The sequence below is a fragment of the Berghia stephanieae genome, chromosome 2 (assembly GCF_034508935.2).
Source record: "Berghia stephanieae isolate SIO BIC M18660-M18661 chromosome 2, UCSD_Bste_1.3, whole genome shotgun sequence".
NCBI lineage: Eukaryota > Metazoa > Mollusca > Gastropoda > Nudibranchia > Aeolidiidae > Berghia > Berghia stephanieae.
In genome coordinates, this window is record NC_088361.1 from 80,530,884 (window position 1) to 80,547,257 (window position 16,374).

At 33.8% G+C, this 16,374-nt stretch overlaps 1 long non-coding RNA gene across 1 annotated transcript in view; it reads right to left on the reverse strand.

The window, feature by feature from the left end:
- Nucleotides 1-14,871: 14,871 nt before the first annotated feature.
- Nucleotides 14,872-16,374, reverse strand: part of LOC144963743 (uncharacterized) — a 7,407-nt gene continuing 5,904 nt past the window's right edge. Inside the window, exon 3 of the long non-coding RNA XR_013643689.1 lies at nucleotides 14,872-15,272. This is a non-coding gene — a long non-coding RNA (uncharacterized LOC144963743). The remainder of the gene's footprint in view (nucleotides 15,273-16,374) is intronic.

Here is a 16,374-nt window from a genome sequence, read left to right on the forward strand (position 1 = left end):
TATTAATTTATTAATAAACGTATAGATGGAAATCACAGCCGAGGATATAAATCTATTATAGAGATGTTCTAAAAATTCACACATATAAATCAAAATATTAACTTTCTCAAAATACAATCAATATCTTATTTCTTGCCAATATGACATCAAAATAAATTATTGTAAATACAGGAGTGAATACAAAAAATATATCACTGTGAAAGATGACTGCATATTTGTTTAAAGCACACCCTCACATACTAGAAGAGCACCGATGAAAGGTTGACACGCACGTCCCTCTTTCCCATCGCTGCTCACAGCGTGAATAGAGGGATGCTTGAGGACGTGAGATGGGACGGTTGGACAAGCGGAAGGATGATGGGGGAAGCGGGGGAAGAGGATGTGGGATCTCAGATGGAGGTTTATAAAGTTGAAGTGTACGAGCACATGACTTATAATTTAATGTTCTCACTCGTCGAGTTGGTTCCATGGTTTAAGCCACTCACTTTAAACCCAAATCATTTGCTCGGAGATTGCGCAAATATCAACATTCAACAATCAACAAACACTCCCACCCACACACACACACACACACACACACACACACCACACACACACACATATATATATATATATATATATATATATATGTATATATATATATATATAATGTAAATATATTATATATATATATATATATATATATATATATATATATATATATATATATATATATATATATAATAGATGTCGTGCTTTGAACGTTTAATGTGTTTTTTTCTTCTTTTCTTTCTGTTGTTATTTGATTTTTTAAATTGAATAATTTGAATATACAAATCAGCATTGTATTGTTACTTCATTTATTTTAAAACAGTTGAGCACACAGATTACCAGCTGATATGTCTAAAAATAAATACGATTGTTCTGATCGTAATAGTTACATTTTGCTCGTTGAACTGATGGTTCCTATGGTATTTTGTTAACCAATTAACTTTCTACCTCTAGTAAAACATGCTTTTAAAAATTTAGCCAGAAAACTCTTCCTTCACATATTCATCGATTTAAAGGACCCATGTGAGGTCCCAGGTTTGAGAGTCTTTGCCAAAAGAATTCATTTAAATCGATCGATATTTGAAGGACCAGTTTTCTGGCCAAATTTTTGAATTCATGGTTTTTTCAGAGTTTTACTGGTTAACACAATGATTATTAAAGGAAAAAAAGATGTCTTATGCAAATTATCAGTAGATGTATACACCATAATATCGTGTCCCTATCATAGCATGTTACTATACACATAATGCTACTCATAAGATTAATGCATGGCATGGAACGAAATCCACCAAGACATTCCTGGGGTCGACAAAATAAAATTACTTCTGACCACTATATTATTATACTATAACAGCGCAGTATCCATTAAGCACGCTCTAAGGGCTTTATAATGGGTCCCTTGCCAACAGCAACAAGTAGGACGATATATAACGCCGGTTAGGCATTAATACAATTATTTCGGACAGAAACAACGTTGTTAAGAGCCATGTACTCATTGTACACCTGAGTACGGTGAGAGAAAGTGAGTAGAGAGCTTTTCTAAGGATTCAACTATACGCCGCTCAGAGTAGGAATTGAACCCTGTGCCTTCCAATCTGAAGACCACCTAGCCAACCATCCAAAACTAATGATAGGACCACACAACAATAACAGTGGGATGATTAACAATGGAATAAAATATCTCTTTAAAAGGGTACTATACATTTGACAGTCTCCCTCCCAGCTAAAGATTTCGGACATAACCAGGAAAAAACACCAAGCAATCTCAATCCAGAAAAAGGGTTTCATTGCGCTTGCAAAACATTTAGGTTATATCAGCGCCAGTAATAAAAAAAAAGGAAAGAAATGGGATAGTGAAAAAATTTAAAGTATCCAAGAAATTCCAAAAGCATACCATCAATGTACCTAAAAGTCTCATTCAAATGTGTAAAAGATATTTTCAACACAAAAATGTAACGATCAGTCCATAAAAGAGAGAGGATTTACAATGAAAACCCTTGCATACTTTTGACTATTTCCCTCTCAGCCAAGGATTCCGGAGAGGATCAGGACAGAACCAAGTAAACCCATTCCAAGACAAAGACAGAAAGCAACTCATAAAAAAATATGTATAGGGGGATAGAAGACACAGCAAGTGACCTGTTAACCATGAGAGAGCAACATGGAAAGGGAAAGAGATAAGAGATAAAAGACACAGTGAGTGACCTCTCTTTCCACCATGGGAGGTCAGAAGACCCCATCCAGGGAAAAATAAAGAAATAGGAAAGATGAGAACGGACGTGGAACACAACAGCTGGAGAAGCACAATTCTCCTCCCCCCCCCCTTTCCCCATCCTAAAGAATTCAAGAATGAAAAATTGAACACGTGAATCTTTAAATTCAAATCTAAGAAAACAATGTTGAGTTCTTAATTTTAATACAGCATCCATACTCATGTACATCAATAGTATGAAAAAATGGCAACAATAAACGAAGGCAAATTAAAAAGTTGAGAAATGTTCCTCAAGACGACTTTTAAAATGTCAACGCTGGTATGGAGAAATGTATTAAGATCAAATATAGGATCCCTTTGAATCCATAAAATCTCAATAGAGAGTGGTTTGTAATAAGATTGACATATCAAAATATTGGAAACCAGTACTTAGCTTTATTTCCTCTCTTTTTAATTTTGTCTTCAGAGGTTAGGTGAGAAATACGTATTCAATTTTAGTTGAATAAAAATGTATTTATACCCCAGTGCTTCAGCCAAGAAAATATTCAACTTTTAATTCATACAACATGTTTGGTAATAATTGTTTTTTGTTCATTTATTATTTAGGGCATCAAAATTTTTATATCTATTAATGTTTTGAGTTGACAAGTCACCGATTTGTGTCATAACATGACCAAAAAAAAAAAAAAAAAGGAATATAAATACAGATATAATGTTGAAAAGTTATAACATATTCATAGTCGACAACTCAGAGTCCAGTAGCTGCATTTAGCTAGAGCTTCAGATTCAATAATTGTTTTTTTTTATTTTAAGGGTTTTACAACAGTTTTGCAACAGATTCAATAAAGATCCGGATAAGAATCCTCATTTTGCTATTATTTAAAAAGCCATACCTATGTTTATCAAGCCATAAGTGGGTAGCTAAGTCATATTCAAATTGGCAAAAAGTACATTGTAATATGATCCACACATAGCAAGCAAACTATTCTCACCAAAATACAGGAAAACCTGCAGAAACGGGAATTAATTTGGATTCCAAAGGCGATTCACGTTTCAAATTAGGGAATAAATTAAAATTGAGTTCTTTTACTCCAGGAAGTGATGTTGAATTTGATTTAAACTAATTTATGTAATAATCTGATAATTGAATTTATTCACAAGTGATACAAAATTATGGCGAAAGAAAGATCTTTCTTTTGTTTGCGGGAGTTAAGCTCTAAAAAAATCAATGAGATAACATATTTGTCACAAACACAATTAGACGTCTATAAACACATATTTACATATCACGAATTAAAATTTTATGTAGAGTGAGGCAGTTATTCTATAAGTTCTATGTGTAATAACCATTTAGATGGTGCCAAAAAAATATAACAAAAGACAGAAAAAGAAATGTTCGAAATATTGATAGTGGTGATTTCTTAAAAAAGATGCCTAACATAATGCCACATCTAACTGCAGTATAATTTTAATTTTCATAAATACAATATATGACTAGAGCAATATTTGCAATATTCAAAATGTTAATGTCTAAACTAAAGAAGAAGATGAAGATCAAGAAGAAGATCAAGAAGAAAAAGAAGAAGAAGAAGAAGAAAAGAAGAAGAAAGAAGAAGAAAGAAGAAGAAGAAGAAGAAGAAGAAGGAAGAAGAAGAAGAAGAAGAAGAAGAAGAAGAAGAAGAAGAAGAAGAAGAAAGAAGAAGAAGAAGAAGAAGAAGAAGAAGAGAAGAGAAGAAAAGAAGAAAGAAGAAGAAGAGAAGAAGAAGAAGAAGAAGAAGAAGAAGAGAAGAAAGAGAAGAAGAAGAAGAAGAAGAAGAAGAAGAAGAACAAGAAGAAGAAGAAGAAGAAAAAGAAGAACAAGAAGAAGAAGAAGAAGAACAAGAAGAAGAAGAAGAAGAAGAAGAAGACGAAGAAGAAGAAGAAGAAGAAGAAGAAGAAGAAGAAGAAGAAGAAGAAGAAGAACAAGAAGAAGAAGAAGAAGAAGAAGAAGAAGAAGAAGAAGAAGAAGAAGAAGAAGAAGAAGAAGAGGGATGGAGAAGAGAAGAGAAGAAGAAGAAGAAGAAGAAGAAGAAGAAGAAGAGAAGAAGAAGAGTGAAAGAGAAGCAGAAGAAGGTGAAAGAAAAGCAGAAGAAGAGGAAAAGGAAGAAGAATAAGAAGAAGAATAAGATGAGGGAGGGAAAGGAGGAGAGGGATGGAAGAGGAAGAGATGGGGAAGAATGTAAAGAAGAAGAAAAAAAAAAAGAAAAAGAAGAAGAAGAAGAAGAAGAAGAAGAAAGAGAAGAAGAAGAAGAAGAAGAAGAAGAAGAAGAGAAGAAGAAGAAGAAGAAAGAAGAAGAAGAAGAAGAAGAAGAAGAAGAAAGAAGAAGAAGAAGAAGAAGAAGAAGAAGAAGAAGAAGAAGAAGAAGAAGAAAAATAAGAAGAAGAAGAAGAAAAATAAGAAGAAGAAGAAGAAGAAGAAGAAGAAGAAGAAGAAGAAGAAGAAGAAGAAGAGAAAGAAGAAGAAGAAGAACAAGGAGGAGGAGGAGGAGGAGGAGGAGGAGGAGGAGGAGGAGGAGGAGGAGGGGGACGATTGGTCATAAAATTTATACAACACCAAAAAAAGAAAATGTTTAGAAATTTGATATAGGTGATATCTCTATGTTATAAATTAGGCAATCATCATTATAACATACAAAATGAGGTGAATGGATATCAAAATCATATTGGTGAACCTTTTTCTCAAAACAGTTTAGGGTAAATTTGGCTGGTATGGAAAAGTGTGAAAGAAAGGAGAGAAAAAAGTTTAACATTTTGAAAATGACAAATTCATTTTATCTTTAGCAGAAGTGCACATTACGTTACTACTGCATTTGTAATTTCAGGATATGAACTTTCACTCTTTTCACTTAATCTCTAACTTTGGATTCAGTCACATGAAAATGTGTCATCTCCAATTAATCAAACCACAAAAAATATGGTTTCTTCTATAATACATCATAATTTCAAAACGTTGGAAAGGACAAAACTGTATTCCTTTTAGCAGAAGTGTTTATCATTTCACAACTGCATTAATTATTTTTACAACAAGCTTCCTGACAACTGAAGGCATCCACCCAGACCCTGCAGCCATATACAGAGTGCATTCATGGAAAGAATGGGACTGCTGCCCAAATGATGCCATTCAGGAACCCAAACAAAAACTGCCAAGCGGAGTAAATCTCCCCAGGAAAGATTGGTTGACACTGAACCGGGCAAGGTCTAAAGTGGGGAAGACCGAACAACCTTACAAAATTGGGGACTTTCTTCAGACTGCCGATGTCAATGTGGACACACGGCTCAAAACATGGACCACATCCTTCACGAGTGCGAACTTGGACCACCTATCAGTGATATGGACCTGAGAGGCTGTACCCCTGAAGCCATCCAATGGATCCACCACTTTCTCTGAGTGGTCTGAGCCGATATAATTGAGAATTATGAAAGTTTTGAGTGGCAGGTCACCAGACAGTATGGAAATAAAATTGGATCAATTGTAAAAAGACAATATAAAATACAGCCCCACAAGTATATGTGGATTTTCTATATACAATGAGATTACATATGTATGTCCTAAATACATTATTATAAACACTCATCAAAACTATATACAATGTCATTAAACATCACGATTTTAAAATCTATGTTAGAAAGTGGTAGCATCTTATAATTTGTGCGAGCAATAAACATTTAATGTTTATTACAAATCATTAGAACATGTTGGTGATTTCTTTAAAAGATGCCAAATAAAATGACATATCCAATTACAATGAATTTTATTTTGTTTAAATTCCATATATGACTTTGCTTAATTCAACATCGTATTATATATTTAAACAAGTAAAAAAGATAAAAATACTTTTGGCCATTTCCTTACAGAAATGATATATTTCTTCCTTGGCAAGGAGCAAATAAACACATAGTCCAACTGGCAATATATGTTACTTCTAGAAAAAGAAGAAGAACAACAACAACAACAAGAATAAGAAGAAGAAGAAGAAGAAGAATAAGAAGAAGAAGAAGAAGAAGAAGAATAGGAATAAGAATAAGAAGAAGAATAAGAATAAGAATAAGAAGAAGAAGAAGAAGAAGAAGAAGAAGAAGAAGAAAGAAGAAGAAGAAGAAGAAGAAGAAGAAGAAGGAAGAAGAAGAAGAAGAAGAGAGAAGAAAAGAAGAAGAAGAGGAGAAGAGAGAAGATAAGAAGAAGAAGAAGAAGAAGAAGAAGAGAGAAGAAGAAGAGAAGAAGAAGAAGAAGAAGAAGAAGAAGAAGAAGAAGAAGAAGAAGAAGAAGAAAGAAGAAGAAGAAGAAGAGAGAAGAAGAAGAGAGAAGAAGAAGAATGAGAGAAGAGAAGAATAAGAAGAAGAAGAAGAAAGAAGAAGAAAGAAAAAGAAGAAGAAGAGAAGAAGAAGAAGAAGAAGAAGAAGAAGAAGAAGAAAGAAGAAGAGAAGAAGAGAAGAAGAAGAAGAAGAAAAGAAGAAGAAGAATAAGAAGAATGGATGGAGAAGGAGAAGAAGAGAAGAAGAAGAAGAAGAAGAAGAAGAGAAGAAGAAGAGAAGAAGAGAAGAAGAAGAAGAAGAAGAAGAAGAAGAAGAAGAAGAAGAGAGAAGAAGAAGAAGAGAGAGAGGAGAAGAAGAAGAAAAGAAGAGAAGAAGAAGAAGAAGAAGAGAAGAAGAAGAAGAAGAGAAGAAGAAGAAGAAGAAGAAGAAGAAAAGAAGAAGAAGAAGAAGAAGAAGAAGAAGAAGAAGAAAGAAGAAGAAAAGAAGAAGAAGAAGAAGAAGAAGAAGAAAGAAAGAGAAGAAGAAAGAAGAAGAAGAAGAAGAAAGAAAAGAAGAAGAAGAAGAAGAAGAGAAGAAGAAAAGAAGAAGAAGAGAAGAAGAAGAAGAAGAAGAAAAGAGAAGAAGAAGAAGAAGAAAGAAGAAAGAAGAAGAAGAAGAAGAGAAAGAAGAAGAAGAAAGAAGAAGAAGAAGAAGAAGAAGGAAGAGAAAGAAGAGAAAGAAGAAAAGAAAGAGAAGAAGAAAAGAAGAAGAAGAAGAGAAGAAGAAGAAAGAAGAAGAAGAAAGAAGAAAGAAGAAAGGAAGAAGAAGAAGAAGAAGAAGAGAAGAAAGAAGAAGAAAGAAGAAGAAGAAGAAGAAAGAAAAGAAAGAAGAAGAAGAAGAAGAGAGAAGAAGAAGAAGAAGAAGAAAAAAAGAAGAAGAAGAAGAAGAAAGAAGAAGAAGAAAGAAGAAGAAAGAAGAAGAAGAGAAGAAGAAAGAAGAAGAAGAAGAAGAAGAGAAGAAGAAGAAAAGAAGAAAGAAGAAGAAGAGAAGAAGAAGAAGAAGAAGAAGAAGAAGAAAGAAGAAGAAGAAGAGAAGAGAAGAGAAGAAGAAGAAGAAGAAGAAGAAGAGAAGAGAGAGAGAAGAAGAAGAGAAGAAGAAGAAGAAGAAGAAGAAGAAGAAGAAGAAGAAGAAGAAGAGAAGAAAGAAGAAGAAGAAGAAGAAGAAGAAGAAGAAGAAGAAGAAGAAGAAAGAAGAAGAAGAAGAAAGAAGAAGGAAGAAGAAGAAGAAGAGAAGAAGAAGAAGAGAGAAGAAGAGAAAGAAGAAGAGAAGAAGAAGAAGAAGAAGAAGAAGAAAAGAAGAAGAAGAAGAAGAAGAAGAAGAAGAAGAAGAAGAGAGAAGAAGAAGAAGAAGAAGGAAGAAGAAGAAGAAGAAGAAGAAGAGAAGAAGAAGAAGAAAGAAGAAGAAGAAAGAAGAAGAAGAAGAAGAAGAAGAGAAGAAGAAGAAGAAGAAGAAGAAAGAAGAAGAAGAAGAAAAGAAAAGAAGAAGAAGAAAAGAAGAAAAGAAGAATAAGATGAGGAGGGAGGAAGGAGAAGGAGGGAGAGAAAAGAAGGGAAGAATGAAAAAGAAGAAGAAAAGAAAAGAGAAGATGAGAAGAAGGGAAGGAGGAAGAAGAGAAGAAGAGAAGAGAAGAGGAGAAGAAGAAGAAGAAGAAGAAGAAGAAGAAAGAAGAAGAAGAGAAAGAAGAAGAAGAAGAAGAAAGAAGAAGAAAGAAGAAGAGAAGAAGAAGAGAAGAAGAAGAAGAAGAAGAAGAAGAAAAGAAGAAGAAAGAAGAGAAGAAGAAGGAAAAGAAGAAGAAGGAGAAGAGAGAGAGAAGGAGAAGAGAAGAGAGAAGAAGAAAGAAGAAGAAGAAAGAAGAAAGAGAAGAAGAAGAAGAGGAAGAGAGAAGAAGAAGAAGAAGAAGAGAGGAAAAGAAAAGAAGAAGAAAAGAAGAAGAAGAAGAGAAGAAGAGAAGAAGAAGAAGAAGAAGAAGAAGAAGAAGAAGAAGAAGAAGAAGAGAAGAGAGAAAGAAGAAGAAAGAAGAAAGAAGAGAAGAAGAAGAAGAGAAGAAGAAGAAAAGAAAAGAAAAAAGAAGAACAAGAAAAGATGAGAAGGAGGAGTGAGAAGAGAAGAGAAGAGATGGAAGAAGAAGAAGAAGAGAAGAAGAAGAAGAAGAAGAAGAAGAAGAAGAGAGAAGAAGAAGAAGAAGAAGAAGAAGAAGAAGAAGAAGAAGAAGAAGAAGAAAACAAAAAAGAACAAACAAGAAGACAAGAAGAAAAAGAAGAAGAAGAAAAGAAAGAGAGGAGGGAAGGAAGGATGGAAGAAGAAGAATGAAGAAGAAGAAAAAAGAAAAGAAAGAAGAAGAAGAAGAAGAAGAAGAAAAACAAAGAAAGAAGAAGAAGAAGAAGAAAAGAAGAAGAAGAAGAAGAAGAAGAAGAAGAAGAAGAAGAAGAGAAGAAGAAGAAGAAGAAGAAGAAGAAGAAAGGAAGAAGAGAAGAAGAAGAAGAAGAGAAGAAGAGGAGAGAAGAGGAGGAGGAGGAGAGGAGGAGGAGGAGGAGGAGGAAGGATGGGGAGGGGAGGGGGACGAGTGGTCATAAAATTTATACAACACAAAAAAAGAAAATGTTTAGAAATTTGATAAAGGTGATATCTCTATGTTATAAATTAGGCAATCATCATTATAACATACAAAATGAGGTGAATGGATATCAAAATCATATTGGTGAACCTTTTCCTCAAAACAGTTTAGGGTAAATTTGGCTGGTATGGAAAAGTGTGAAAGAAAGGAGAGAAAAAGTTTAACATTTTGAAAATGACAAATTCATTTTATCTTTAGCAGAAGTGCACATTACGTTACTACTGCATTTGTAATTTCAGGATATGAACTTTCACTCTTTTCACTTAATTCTAACTTTGGATTCAGTCACATGAAAATGTGTCATCTCCAATTAATCAAACCACAAAAAATATGGTTTCTTCTATAATACATCATAATTTCAAAACGTTGGAAAGGACAAAACTGTATTCCTTTTAGCAGAAGTGTTTATCATTTCACAACTGCATTAATTATTTTTACAACAAGCTTCCTGACAACTGAAGGCATCCACCCAGACCATGCAGCCTATACAGAGTGCATTCATGGAAAGAATGGGACTGCTGCCCAAATGATGCCATTCAGGAACCCAAGAAGAACTGCCAAGCGGAGTAAATCTCCCCAGGAAAGATTGGTTGACACTGAACGGGCAAGGTCTAAAGTGGGGAAGACCAAAACAACCTTACAAATTGGGACTTTCTTCAGACTGACGATGTCAATGTGGACACACGGCTCAAAACATGGACCACATCCTTCACAGTGCGAACTTGGACCACATATCAGTGATATGGACCTGAGAGGCTGCACCCTGAAGCCATCCAATGGATCCACCACGCCACATATGATGATGATGATGATGATCTCCAATTAATCAAACCACAAAAAATATGGTTTCTTCTATAATACATCATAATTTCAAAACGTTGGAAAGGACAAAACTGTATTCCTTTTAGCAGAAGTGTTTATCATTTCACAACTGCATTAATTATTTTTACAACACGCTTTTCACTCTCACCATTTCAGCCATAAAAATATCTTAACTTTAGAATTAGTCACACTAAATCGTGTGACAATATCAAATTCAACAAGCAAGAATGTGATTCAAAAATTAAACATTTCTCTGAGTGGTCTGAGCCGATATAATTGAGAATTATGAAAGTTTTGAGTGGCAGGTCACCAGACAGTATGGAAATAAAATTGGATCAATTGTAAAAAGACAATATAAAATACAGCCCACAATAATATGTGGATTTTTATATACAATGAGATTACATATGTATGTCATAAATAATTATTATAAACACTCATCAAAACTATATACAATGTCATTAAATATCACGATTTAAAAATCTATGTTAGAAAGTGGTAGCATCTTATAATTTATGCGAGCAATAAACATTTAATGGTTATTACAAATCATTAGAACATGTTGGTGATTTCTTTAAAAGATGCCAAATAAAATGCCATATCCAATTACAATGAATTTCATTTTGTTTAAATTCCAATGTATGACTTGCTTAATTCAACATCGTATTATATATTTAAACAAGTAAAAAAAGATAAAAATACTTTGGCCATTTCCTTTACAGAAATGATATATTTCTTCCTTGGCAAGGAGCAAATAAACGCACAGTCCAACTGGCAATAATTGTTACTTCTAAACTACTCTATTTTACCAATTAATGATTGGGCGACTGAGATGTTCATTATTTGAAGAAAAAGGAAGGTAAACTACATGTTGAATTCAAATAAAAACAACAAAATACTTGCTTATTTATATAATGACTACTTGGCCATGACATCATATATTCGAAAACAATGGATCTTTTTGTTTCTAATCCTTAACTTATTCAAGCTAAATTCTAGACCCCACTTGTCATATAGCTAATATTTTTGGCGTGAAAAGTGTGAATAACATTCTCTCTCTCTCTCTCTCTCTCTCTCTCTCTCTCTCTCTCTCTCTCTCTCTCTCTCATCTCTTCTCTCTCTTTCTCTCTTCTCTCTCTCTCTCTCTATTTTCTCTCTGAATGATGGATCAAAAAATTTCAGTCAATCTGATTTGAGATATTTTTACAGTAATTAAAACGGATTTGTTAATTGTTGAGCTTGTAATTTCTTCTATATAAAGAATTAATTCTTCTCTAAGCATTAGTATTAACATTATACAAAAATATTTCAATATTAAATAAATGAAGTATCTATTCCTTTTGTGAATCGTTATGTCATATTTGCACAACTGTCCATAAAGTATAAAACAAATTCAAAATTACATTCCATTGAAACTCAACATATATGATATGATTATAAAGCACGAGATAATAAAACATGTACAAGAACATGATGATATTGTGATGTAATTTTGTGTGAATAAGATATCAAACTGTATAATGATAGGAGAAATGAATGGTAGATGCATTATTATTAAAGCGCAACGTTGATGAGACAATTTCACTATCTGTATGACAAAACAAAGCCTATCCAACCACAAGATAATTGTAAAACATATTCCTAAATGAAAATGTGTGAGTTGATGTCAACCATATCATTATTGTTTTTTGAAAACGATGGGATATTTTTTAAATCAAAATTAAAACAATGCTTACTCATAAAAATTCATCATTGTTACCGCTATTTTCATATGATTGCGAATAAATTAAAATTCTATCAAGCGTTACTTATGATGACATGTGACAAATGAAAAACACATTACTCAATTAGGGTGTATAAGAAAATCAGTAGCACAAAGTCCTATTCAACTACAAGTTAATATAAAATCTAAGAACGAAATTTTAGAAATGGACTATGATTTTAATAATCTCTGAAAAAAAAAAATTATAATGAATACAAACAAAGATCAATTACATATCATTCCAGATAAATACATTCAAATTATTGTTTACTTTAATAATGGTTGCTTGGCCGTAATATCAAATATTTGAAAACTTGATGGATCATATTTAAAGAAAAAGAAAAAATTCTAGTATTTTAAAACACTCTTTTAAGTTCCTGAATGTTATGCTTCATTTGTTATAAATCTATGACTGCTATACTAAAGAGTGAAATTAATTTTAAATTACTTGATATAAATGATGTAATAATAAAATATATTCCTATTAAAATTAACAAACTACATGATAAAAAAGTGTTGTCATGACAAAATTAAAAGGGCATTATCTATAGAACATTTTGCAAAATATTTATATATTTATAGTTAGGTAACATATCACACATTTTATACAAATGACAATAATAGTTATAACATTAAATTTATAAAAGAAATAGAATAAACATTTTCAAAAAGAGTGAATTTTCTATTAATGTAAGGTAATGTCAATAAAATAATAATACGAAACACCTGAATTTCAGTTTATGTATATAATGATAACAAAAGCGTTCTTGAACCTGTTTGTTTTTAAACAAACTGTAACATATTTTGTCAACATGTGCATTCTAACTAAATACAAAATATCAAATTATCAAATTACTACGGCTGACTAAGAAATTTATTACTTGAATAACGATGAATATGAAAGAAATTAAAACCATGTTTATAAAAACTTAACGTATTATTAATATTTTGTAATAAGTGCATCACTCTTACCTTTCTTTTAAGAAAAACTATTATTACTTGTGTATCATTGCTAATAAATCAAAAGTGTATAGGCATCGCAAAATTAAAAGGGTATTAGAATATATCTATAGAATGATATGTCAAGCGATCTGTGTAATGTTTAAACAAGAGGTTTCTAGAAACAAATCACTTCTTTAAGTAGTAAGCATTTACGTGTACAGAAAAAATATACTCAAGCTAATCAATATCAAATAAATGAATTGTTCTGTTTTAAAAAGCTACTGTTATATTTGCATAAATGATGTTAAAGTATTAAATGAGTTTGAAATTACATTCCAATAAAACCAGACATTGATGATTTAAAATATTAGACAATAAAACTTATAGGCAATGAATGATACATGAATAAGAGATTAAAATAAGGTAAACTGAATATTGGATGTAATGAAAGTACATTTATCAAAACTTTATACAAAATGAAAGCTATTTTATACAGTACGCGAGTCAACATTAAAATGGCCATTGAAAATTCTGAGACAGGAAAAAAATTTCTTTTAATTTTGATGAGATGACTTTTCTTAAGAAAATTATCTTTCTATCCAACTACAAGGTAATTGTAATAGATATTCCCATATGTCATGTTGAGAGTTGATGAAATATTGTGAACAAAAATTAAGATTAAAGAAAAATGACACAACACTGCAACTTGAAAAAATACGACAAAAACAACTGAAAGTTTACCATATCTGAAGTTAAAGATTGGGCATTTAAATCTTATTAACGGTGAATGAATTCTTTAAGTGCTTGAGTGTATAATATAGGCTTGAAAAAATAGGAAAGGACGCGATGAAAGGAGCAATGGTGATAAGAGTCACCATTGATGGTGAAAGAGGCAATGGTGATAAGAGTCACCATTGATGGTGAAAGAGTGCAATGGTGAAAAAGTCACCATTGATAGTGAAAGAGGCAATGGTGATAAGAGTCACCATTGATGGTGACAGAGTCAATGGTGATAAGAGTCACCATTGATGGTGAAAGAGGCAATGGTGATAAGATCACCATTGATGGTGAAAGAGGCAATGGTGATGAGAGTCACCATTGATGGTGAAAGAGGCAATGGTGATAAGAGTCACCATTGATGGTGAAAGAGGCAATGGTGATAAGAGTCACCATTGATAGTGAAAGAGGCAATGGTGATGATAGTCACCATTGATGGTGAAAGTGGCAATGGTGATAAGAGTCACCATTGATGGCTTGACTTGCTTGACTTGCTTGCCTTGCTTGTCTTGCTTGCCTTGCAAGGTGGCAGGGACGATAAAGCCACTTTAAATGATCATGGTGTTCTAAGAGTAATTTTCAGGGTCAGATCGGCAGAGATTGCACCAGCAGAGCTCAAGATGAAGAAAGTATTGTTGATATAAAAGTGATGGCAGGGATGTAGATGATGGAAGCAGCAGCAGTGACAATGATGGTGAAAATGGCAAGGCAGGTGACGTGATGATGGAAATCACTCCGGCAGGGCTATGGTGGTGAAGATGATGATGATGGGAGGCGATTCTGATGGCAATGGTTGTGTTGGGAGGTGATAGCTTTGGAAGGGATGATGGGAAGTAATGGTAGAGTCATAGGGGTTGTGATAGAAGAGACCATGATGTGAGGTTAGTGGTAATAAGTGAAAGCCATGGCTTGGCGAAAATGATAGAAGCAGGTTCAACAATAAAGATCCAGTAAATGGCACAGTTCCAAACCCAGGATCAAGGTGACCCATCCAGAAAGAGTCAAACAAATCACATCCCTATCCCCGTCTTCAAGACAATTGTAAATCAACATTCTGCCCAAACACATTCGGGCTTCCTGTAGGCCTCCAGTCCGCCTACTGCACTTGGGTATGGACATGAAACACAAACAAATACACCCCCACCGGTAGAAGCACACTTATCTGTATTTCAAATCCATGCGAATGCCAACCACAATCATCTTGTCAACAAAGAACACGAATGTAACTCACCCGGCCCTAACCAGTTGGAATCAACTCAAACCCAAGTCCAGAACCACACCCCCACCTTCACTTTATCACTGAATCTACCTCCAGCATCCTCATCCTCCCCACAACTTCCACCCACCACCACCTTCCTCGACAACACAATCTCTACATCACAATCACTACAACCCCACCAATACCACCATCATCACTTCCTCCACCATTACCTCCCTTCACAACCATTGCCATCATCATCACTTCCCATCATCATCCCTTCACCACCACAACCCTCCCATCATGATTTCCATCATCCCGTCACCCAACAATGCCACCTTCACCAACAATGTCACTATTGTTGCTCCACCATCTACATCCCCATCATCACCTCGCCACCAACAACTCCTCCAACATCTTGATCACTGCCATTACAATCCCCGGGGCCCTCCAATATAACCCATCCCATTACTCCGCTGAATACCACAATCATCCTCCATGACCTCACCATCCCTGCTGGCCACCGCCCCTACCGCCCACATATGGCCAATCTCGATTCCTGGAGCTTGATGACGTCAAATATCTGTAACAAAAAGTAACAGATCATAAAATGCAGGGAAAAAAATCAGTTCTTTGACTTCACATCTAGTTCAACTTTTGTTGATTCTTGTCTAATCCTGGGCTTTCTATCTTTCAAGATTTTCAAGTTTGCTTCAACTAAGTCGTTTGTAGTCTTAGTATATACAAACTATTTTGCGAGAGAACTTGTCTTATTATACATACTATTTGTGAAGGCCTATTTAGTACTATACATATTTGTGAGAGGCCTAGTCTTAGTATATACATATTTGTGAGAGGCTAGTCTTAGTATATACATATTTGTGAGAAGACTAGTCTCAGTATATACATAATATTTTATAAAGGCCTGTTCTTAGTATAATATACATAATCTTTTGTGAGAGGCCTAGTCTTAGTATTATATACATACTATTTTGTGAGAGGCTATTTAACACCTACAATATGACATTGATTGATATCATTCATGGTGCACAAAAAGATGATCAAAACACATATTGCACGCTATTATTTGCAATTACTGCCTCGATGAAATATTTACCTCCTGTCTTAGTTAGTAGTGAGTAGTGTAGTAGTAGTAGTAGTAGTAGTAGTAGTAGTAGTAGTAGTAGTAGTGTAGTAAGTAGTAGTAGTAGTAGTAGTATTGATGATGATGTGGTAGCAGTGTTGTATTTGTAGTGAAGATTATGTTTGGTGCATGTAGTAGTAGTTGTAGTGTGATGAGGTGGAGTTACTGCATTGTAGTAGTAGTGGTATGATGATAATGTGGTTGTATTGTAGTAATTGTATGTGGAGTAGTGATAATGGTGATGAGGCGGTGGTGTAGTATAGCAGTGTGTATGTGGTGTGATGGTGTGGTGTTGAGTTGATGAATGATGTGGTGGTGGTGTGGTTGTAGTAGAGTGAGGATGTGATGTGGTGTGGTAGGTTGTGTTGTGTTGTAGTAGTGAGAGATAGTGGGTGGTGAGTGTGTAGTAGTGAGGTTGTAGTGCAGTACGTGTAGTGTATGATGTGATAGTTGTAGTGTTGCAGTGATGATGATGGTGGTGGTTGTGGTAGTAGTGGTAGTGATGATATAATGTGTTGGTAGTAGTGGTTGTCGTTGTGGT